The sequence below is a fragment of the Schistocerca piceifrons genome, unplaced genomic scaffold (genome assembly GCF_021461385.2).
Source record: "Schistocerca piceifrons isolate TAMUIC-IGC-003096 unplaced genomic scaffold, iqSchPice1.1 HiC_scaffold_1512, whole genome shotgun sequence".
NCBI lineage: Eukaryota > Metazoa > Arthropoda > Insecta > Orthoptera > Acrididae > Schistocerca > Schistocerca piceifrons.
Genome location: NW_025727361.1, coordinates 103,335 through 112,728, shown reverse-complemented (window position 1 = coordinate 112,728; position 9,394 = coordinate 103,335).

Sequence of the window (9,394 nt, the reverse complement as noted above, 5' to 3'; positions counted from 1 at the left end):
ATTGAAGCATCGGAATCTATAACTAGTGTCACAGGAATGGTCGAAACATAGACTGTTAGAAGAGTCAGTATTCTTGAACTTAAGTCGGCATTGTGCCTTTTGTATTTAATTCTGATGCAATTTCTGTGCTTCATCGTCAATAAGAAGGTCAGAGTTATACAGTTAACCTGAAGTGAGGCATCGGAATCTATAATTAGTGTCACATGAATGGTTCAAAGGATAGAGATTAAGAAGAGTCAGTTTTCTTGTACTTAAGTCGGCATTATGCCTTTTGTATTTAATTCCGATGCAATTTCTGTGTTTCATCGTCAATAAGAAGGTCAGAGGGATACAGTAAACCTGAAGTGAAGCATCGGAATCTATAACTAGTGTCACAGGAATGGTTCAAAGCATAGACAGTAAGAAGAGTCAGTTTTATTGCACTTAAGTCGGTACTGTGGCTTTTGTTTTTAATTCCGATGCAATTTCTGTGCTTCATCGTCAAAAAGAAGGTCAGAGGGATAAAGTAAACCTGAAGTGAAGCATCGGAATCAATAATTAGTGTCACATGAATGGTTCAAAACATAGAGAGTAAGAAGAGTCAGTTTTCTTGTACTTAAGTCGGCATTGTGCCTTTTGTATTTCATTCCGATGCAATTTCTGTGTTTCATCGTTAATAAGAAGGTCAGAGGGATACAGTAAACCTGAAGTGAAGCATCGGAATCTATAACTAGTGTCACAAGAATGGTTCAAAGCATAGACAGTAAGAAGAGTCAGTTTTCTTGTACTTAAGTCGGCATTGTGCCTTTTGTATTTCATTCCGATGCAATTTCTGTGTTTCATCGTCAATAAAAAGGTCAGAGAGGTACAGTAAACCCGAAGTGAAGCATCGGAATCTATAACTAGTGTCACAGGAATGGTTCAAAACATAGACAGTAAGAAGACTCAGTTTTCTTGTACTTAAATCGTCATTGTGCCTTTTGTATTTAATTCCGTTGCAATTTCTGTGTTTCATCGTCAATAAGAAGGTCAGAGGGATACAGTAAACCTGAGGTTAAGCATCGGAATCTATAACTAGTGTCACAGGAATGGTTCAAAACATAGACAGTAAGAAGAGTCAGTTTTCTTGTACATAAGTCGGCATTGCGCCTTTTGTATTTAATTCCAATGCAATTTCTGTGTTTCATCGTCCATAAAAAGGTCAGAGGGATACAGTAAACCGGAAGTGAAGGATCGGAATCTATAACTAGTGTCACAGGAATGGTTCAAAACATAGACAGTAAGAAGAGTCAGTTTTCTTGTACTTAAGTCGGCATTGTGCTTTTTGTATTTAATTCTGATGCGATGTCTGCGTTTCATCGTCAATAAGAAGATCAGAGGGATACAGTAAACCTCAACTGAAGCAGCGGAATCTATAACTAGTGTCACAGGAATGGTTCAAAACATAGACAGTAAGCAGAGTCAGTTTTCTTGTACTTAAGTCGGCATAGTACTTTTTGTATTTAATTCCGATGCAATTTCTGTGTTTCATCAACAGTAAGAAGGTCAGAGGGATACAGTAAACCTGTAGTGAAGCATCGGAATCTATAACTAGTGTCACAGGAATAGTTCAAACATAGACAGTAAGAAGTGTCAGTTTTCTAGTACTTATGACGACATTGTTCCTTTTCTATTTAATTCCGATACAATTTCTATGTTTCATCGTCAATAAGAAGATCAGAGGGATACAGTAAACCTGAAGTGAATCATCGGAATCTATAACTAGTGTCAAAGGAATGGATTAAAACATAGACAGTAAGAAGAGTCAGTTTTCTTGTACTTAAGTCGGCATTGTGCCTTTTGTTTTTAATTCCGAAGCATGTTCTGTGATTCATCGTCAATAAGAAGTTCAGAGGGATACAGTAAACCTGGGGTAAAGCATCGGAATCTATAACTAGTATCACATGAATGGTTTAAAACATAGACAGTAAGAAGAGTCAGTTTTCTTGTACTTAACCCTGCATTGTGCCTTTTGTATTTAATTCCGATGCAATTCCTGTGTTTCATCGTCAATAAGAAGGTCAGAGGGATATAGTAAACCTGAAGTGAAGCTCCGGAATCTATTACTAGTGTCACAGGAACCTTTCAAAGCATACACACTAAGAAGAGTCAGTTTTCTTGTACTTAAGTCGGCGTTGTGCCTTTTGTAATTAATTCCGATGCAATTTCTGTGTTTCATCGTCAATAAGAAGGTCAGAGGGATACATAAACCTGAAGTGAAGCATCGGAATCTATTACTAGTGTCACACGAATGGTTCAAAACAAAGACAGTACGTAGAGTCAGTTTTCTTGTACTTAAGTCGGCATTGTGCCTATTGTATTTAATTCCGATGCAACATCAGAGTTTCATCGTCAATGAGAAGTTCAGAGGGATACAGTGAACCTGAAGTGAAGCATCGGAATCTATAACTAGTGTCACAGGAATGGTTCAAACATAGACAGTAAGAAGAGTCAGTTCCCTTGAACTTAAGTCGGCATTGTGCTTTTTGTATTTAATTCCGATGCAATTTCAGTGTTTCATTGTCAATAAGAAGGTCAGAGGGATACAGTAAACCTGTAGTGAAGCATCCGAATCTATAACTAGTGTCAGAGGAATGGTTCAAAACATAGACTGTAAGAAGGGTCAGTTATCTTGTACATAAGTCGGCATTGTGCCTTTTGTATTTAACTGCGAAGCAATTTCTGTTTTTCATCGTCAATAAGAAGGTCTGAGGGATATAGTAAATCTGAAGTGAAGCATCGGAATCTATAACTAGTGTCACAGGAATGGTTCAAAACATAGACAGTAAGAAGAATCATTATTCTTGTACTTAAGTCGGCATTGTGCCTTTTGTATTTAATTCCGATGCAATTTCTGTGTTTCATCGTCTATAAGAAGGTCAGAGGGATACAGTAAACCTGAAGTGAAGCATCGGAATCTATAACTAGTGTCACAGGAATGGTTCAAACAAAGACAGTAAGATGAGTGAGTTTTCTTGTACATAAGTCGGCATTGTGCCTTTTGAATTTAAATCCGATGCAATTTCTGTGTTTCATCGTCAATAAGAAGGTCAGAGGGATACAGTAAACCTGAAGTGAAGAATCGGAATCAATAACTAGTGTCACATGAATGGTTAAAACATAGACAGTAAGAAGAATCATTATTCTTGTACTTATGTCGGCATTGTGCCTTTTGTATTTAATTCCGATGCAATTTCTGTGTTTCATCGTCAATAAGAAGGTCAGAGAGATACAGTAAACCTGAAGTGAAGCATCGGAATCTATAATTTGTGTCACATGAAAGGTTCAAAACATAGAGAGTAAGAAGAGTCAGTTTTCTTGTACTTAAGTCGGCATTGTGAATTTTGTATTTAATTCCGATGCAATTTCTGTATTTCATCGTCAATAAGAAACTCAGAGGGATACAGTAATTTTGAAGTGAGGCATCGGAATCTATAACTAGTGTCACAGGAATGGTTAAAAGCATAGACAGTAAGAAGAGTAAGTTTTCTTGTACTTAAGTCGGCATTGCGCCGTTTGTATATAATTCCGATGAAATTTCTGTGTTTCATCGTCAATAAAATGGTCAGAGGGATACAGTAAACCTGAAGTGAAGCATCGGAATGTATAACTAGTGTCTCAGGAATGGTTCAAAACATAGACAGTAAGAAGAATCAGTCTTCTTGTACTTAAGTCGGCATTGTGCCTTTTGTATTTAATTCCGATGCAATTTCTGTGTTTCGTCGTCTATAAGAAGGTCAGAGGGATTCAGTAAACCTGAAGTGAAGCATCGGAATCTATAACTAGTGTCACAGGAATGGTTCAAACATAGACAGCAAGAAGAGACAGTTCCCTTGAACTTAAGTCGGCATTGTGCATTTTGTATTTAATTCCGATGCAATTTCTGTGTTGCATCGTCAATCAGAAGGTCAGAGGAATACAGTAAACCTGAAGTGAAGCAACGGAATCTATAACTAGTGTCACGGGAATGGTTCAAAACATAGACAGTAAGAAGAGTCAGTTTTCTTGTACTTAAGTCGTCATTGTGCCATTTGTATATAATTCCGATGCAATATCTGTGTTTCATAGTCAATAAGAAGGTCAGAGGGATACAGTAAACCTGGAGTGAAGCATCGGAATCTATAACTAGTGTCACAGGAATGGATTAAAACATAGACAGTAAGAAGAGTCAGTTTTCTTGTACTTAAGTCGGCATTGTGCCTTTTGTTTTTAATTGCGAAGCAATTTCTGTGATTCATCGTCAATAAGAAATTCAGAGGGATACAGTAAACCTGAAGTGAATCATCGGAATCTATAACTAGTGTCACAGGAATGGATTAAATCATAGACAGTAAGAAGAGTCAGTTTCTTGTACTTAAGTCGGCATTGTGCCTTTTGTTTTTAATTCCGAAGCAATTCCTGTGTTTCATCGTCAATAAGAAGGTCAGAGGGATATAGTAAACCTGAAGTGAAGCATCGGAATGTATTACTAGTGTTACAGGAACCTTTCAAAGCACAGACACTAAGAAGAGTCAGTTTTCTTGTACTTAAGTCGGCGTTGTGCCTTTTGTATTTAATTCCGATGCAATTACTGTGTTTCTTCGTCAATAAGAAGGTCAGAGGGATACATAAACCTGAAGTGAAGCATCGGAATCTATTACTAGTGTCACACGAATGGTTCAAAACAAAGACAGTAGGAAGAGTCAGTTTTCTTGTACTTAAGTCGGCATTGTGCCTATTGTATTTAATTCCGATGCAATATCAGAGTTTCATCGTCAATGAGAAGGTCAGAGGGATACAGTGAACCTGAAGTGAAGCATCGGAATCTATAACTAGTGTCAGAGGAATGGTTCAAACATAGACAGTAAGAAGAATCAGTCTTCTTGTACTTTAGTCGGCATTGTGCCTTTTGTATTTAATTCCGATGCAATTTCTGTGTTTCATCGTCTATAAGAAGGTCAGAGGGATACAGTTAACCTGAAGTGAAGCATCGGAATCTATAACTAGTGTCACAGGAATGGTTCAAACAAAGACAGTAAGATGAGTCAGTTTTCTTGTACATAAGTCGGCATTGTGCTTTTTGAATTTAAATCCGATGCAAATTCTGTGTTTCATCGTCAATAAGAAGGTCAGAGGGATACAGTACACCTGAAGTGAAGCATCGGAATCAATAACTAGTGTTACATGAATGGTTAAAACATAGACAGTAAAGAAGAGTCAGTTTTCTTGTATATAAGTCGGCATTGTGCCTTTAGTATTTAATTCCGATGCAATTTCTGTGTTTCATCGTCAATAAGAAGGTCAGAGGGATACAGTAAACCTGAAGTGAAGAATCGGAATCTATAATTAGTGTCACTTGAAAGGTTCAAAACTTAGAGAGTAAGAAGAGTCAGTTTTCTTGTACTTAACTCGGCATTGTGAATTTTGTATTTAATTCCGATGCAATTTCTGTATTTCATCGTCATTAAGAAACTCAGAGGGATACAGTAATTTTGAAGTGAGGGATCGGAATCTATAACTAGTGTCACAGGAATGGTTCAAAACATAGACAGTAAGAAGAGTAAGTTTTCTTGTACTTATGTCGGCATTGCGCCTTTTGTATATAATTCCGATGCAATTTCTGTGTTTCATCGTCAATAAGAAGGTCAGAGGGATACAGTAAACCTGAAGTGAAGCATAGGAATCTATAACTAGTGTCTCAGGAATGGTTCAAAACATAGACAGTAAGAAGAATCAGTCTTCTTGTACTTAAGTCGGCATTGTGTATTTTGTATTTAATTCCGATGCAATTTCTGTGTTTCGTCGTCTATAAGAGGGTCAGAGGGATACAGTAAACCTGAAGTGAAGCATCGGAATCTATAACTAGTGTCACAGGAATGGTTCAAACAAAGACAGTAAGGTGAGTCAGTTTTCTTGTACTTAAGTCGGCATTGTGCCTTTTGTATTTAATTCCGAAGCAATTTCTGTGATTCATCGTCAATAACAAGGTCAGAGGGATACAGAAAACCTGAAGTGAAGCATCGGAATCTATAACTAGTGTCACAGGAATGGTTCAAAGCATAGACAGCAAGAAGAGTCAGTTTTCTTGTACTTAAGTCGGCATTGTGCCTATTGTACTTAACTACAATGCAATTTCTGTGTTTCATCGTCAATAAGAAGGTCAGAGGGATTCAGTAAACCTGAAGTGAAGCATCGGAATCTATAACTAGTGTCACAGGAATGGTTCTAACATAGACAGCAAGAAGAGACAGTTCCCTTGAACTTAAGTCGGCATTGTGCATTTTGTATTTAATTCCGATGCAATTTCAGTGTTTCATCGTCAATAAGAAGGTCACAGGGATACAGTAAACCTGAAGTATCGGAATCTATAACTAGTGTCTCAGGAATGTTTCAAAACATAGACTGTAAGAAGAGTCAGTTTTCTTGTACGTAAGTCGGCATTGAGCCTTTTTTTTTAATTCCGATGCAATATCTGTGTAGCATCGTCAATCAGAATGTCAGAGGAATACAGTAAACCTGAAGTGAAGCAACGGAATCTATAACTAGTGTCACGGGAATGGTTCAAAACATAGACGGTAAGAAGAGTCAGTTTTCCTGTACTTAAGTCGTCATTGTGCCATTTGTATTTAATTCCGATGCAATATCTGTGTTTCATAGTCAATAAGAAGGTCAGAGGGATACTGATAACCTGAAGTGAAGCATCGGAATCCATAACTAGTGTCACAGGAATGGTTCAAAACATAGACAGCAAGAAGAGTCAGTTTTCTTCTAGTTAAGTCGGCATTGTGCCTTTTGTACTTAACTCCGATGCAATTTCTGTGTTTAATCGTCAATAAGAAGGTCAGAGGGATACAGTAAACCTGAAGTGAAGCATCGGAATCTATAACTAGTGTCACAGGAATGGTCGAAAACATAGACAGAAAGAAGAGTCAGTATTCATGCACTTAAGTCGGCATTGTGCCTTTTGTATTTAATTCCGATGCAATTTCTGTGCTTCATCGTCAATAAGAAGGTCAGAGGGATACAGTAAACCTGAAGTGAGGCATCGGAATCTATAATTAGTGTCACATGAATGGTTCAAAACATAGAGATTAAGAAGAGTCAGTTTTCTTGTACTTAAGTCGGCATTGTGCCTTTTGTATTTAATTCCGATGCAATTTCTGTGTTTCATCGTCAATAAGAAGGTCAGAGGGATACAGTAAACCTGAAGTGAAGCATCGGAATCTATAACTAGTGTCACAGGAATGGTTCAAAACATAGACAGTAAGAAGAGTCAGTTTTATTGCACTTAAGTCGGCACTGTGCCTATTGTTTTTAATTCCGATGCAATTTCTGTGCTTCATCGTCAATAAGAAGGTCAGAGGGATACAGTAAACCTGAAGTGAAGCATCGGAATCAATAATTAGTGTCACATGAATGGTTCAAAGCATAGAGAGTAAGAAGAGTCAGTTTTCTTGTACTTAAGCCGGCATTGTGCCTTTTGTATTTAATTCCGATGCAATTTCTGTGTTTCATCGTCAATAAGAAGGTCAGAGGGATACAGTAAACCTGAAGTGAAGCATCGGAATCTATGACTAGTGTCACAGGAATGGTTCAAAGCATAGACAGTAAGAAGAGTCAGTTTTCTTGTACTTAAGTCGGCATTGTGCCTTTTGTATTTCATTCCGATGCAATTTCTGTGTTTCATTGTCAATAAGAAGGTCAGAGGGATACAGTAAACCTGAAGTGAAGCATCGGAATCTATAATTTGTGTCACATGAATGGTTCAAAACATAGACAGTAAGGAGAGTCAGTTTTCTTGTACTTAAGTCGGCATTGCGCCTTTTGTATTTAATTCCGATTCAATTTCTGTGTTTCATCGTCAACAAAAAGGTCAGAGGGATACAGTAAACCTGAAGTGAAGCATCGGAATCTATAACTAGAGTCACAGGAATGGTTCAAAACATAGACAGTAAGATGAGTTAGTTTTGTTGTACTTAAGTCGGCAATGTGCCATTTGTATATAATTTCGATGCAATTTCTGTGTTTCATCGTCAATAAGAAGGTCAGAGGGATACTGTTAACCTGAACTGAAGCATCGGAATCCATAACTAGTGTCACAGGAATGGTTCAAAACATAGACAGCAAGAAGAGTCAGTTTTCCTCTAGTTAAGTCGGCATTGTGCCTTTTGTACTTAACTCCGATGCAATTTCTGTGTTTAATCGTCAATAAGAAGGTCAGAGGGATACAGTAAACCTGAAGTGAAGCATCGGAATCCATAACTAGTGTCACAGGAATGGTTCAAAACATAGACAGCAAGAAGAGTCAGTTTTCCTCTAGTTAAGTCGGCATTGTGCCTTTTGTACTTAACTCCGATGCAATTTCTGTGTTTAATCGTCAATAAGAAGGTCAGAGGGATACAGTAAACCTGAAGTGAAGCATCGGAATCTATAACTAGTGTCACAGGAATGGTTCAAAGCATAGACAGTAAGAAGAGTCAGTTTTATTGCACTTAAGTCGGCACTGTGCCTATTGTTTTTAATTCCGATGCAATTTCTGTGCTTCATCGTCAATAAGAAGGCCAGAGGGATACAGTAAACCTGAAGTGAAACATCGGAATCAATAATTAGTGTCACATGAATGGTTCAAAACATAGAGAGTAAGAAGAGTCAGTTTTCTTGTACTTAAGCCGGCATTGTGCCTTTTGTATTTAATTCCGATGCAATTTCTGTGTTTCATCGTCAATAAGAAGGTCAGAGGGATACAGTAAACCTGAAGTGAAGCATCGGAATCTATAACTAGTGTCACAGGAATGGTTCAAAGCATAGACAGTAAGAAGAGTCAGTTTTCTTGTACTTAAGTCGGCATTGTGCCTTTTGTATTTCATTCCGATGCAATTTCTGTGTTTCATCGTCAATAAAAAGGTCAGAGAGATACAGTAAACCCGAAGTGAAGCATCGGAATCTATAACTAGTGTCACATGAATGGTTCAAAACATAGACAGTAAGAAGAGTCAGTTTCCTTGTACTTAAGTCGGCTTTGTGCATTTTGAATTTAATTCCGATGCAATTTCTATGTTTCATCGTCAATAAGAAGGTCAGAGGGATACAGTAATCCTGAAGTGAAGCATCGGAATCTATAACTAGTGCCACAGGAATGGTTCAAAACGTAGAGAGTAAGAAGACTCAGTTTTCTTGTACTTCAATCGGCATTGTGCCCTTTGTATTTAATTCCGTTGCAATTTCTGTGTTTCATCGTCAATAAGAAGGTCAGAGGGATACAGTAAACCTGAGGTTAAGCACCGGAATCTATAACTAGTGTCACAGGAATGGTTCAAAACATAGCCAGTAAGAAGAGTCAGTTTTCTTGTACATAAGTCGGCATTGCGCCTTTAGTATTTAATTCCAATGCAATTTC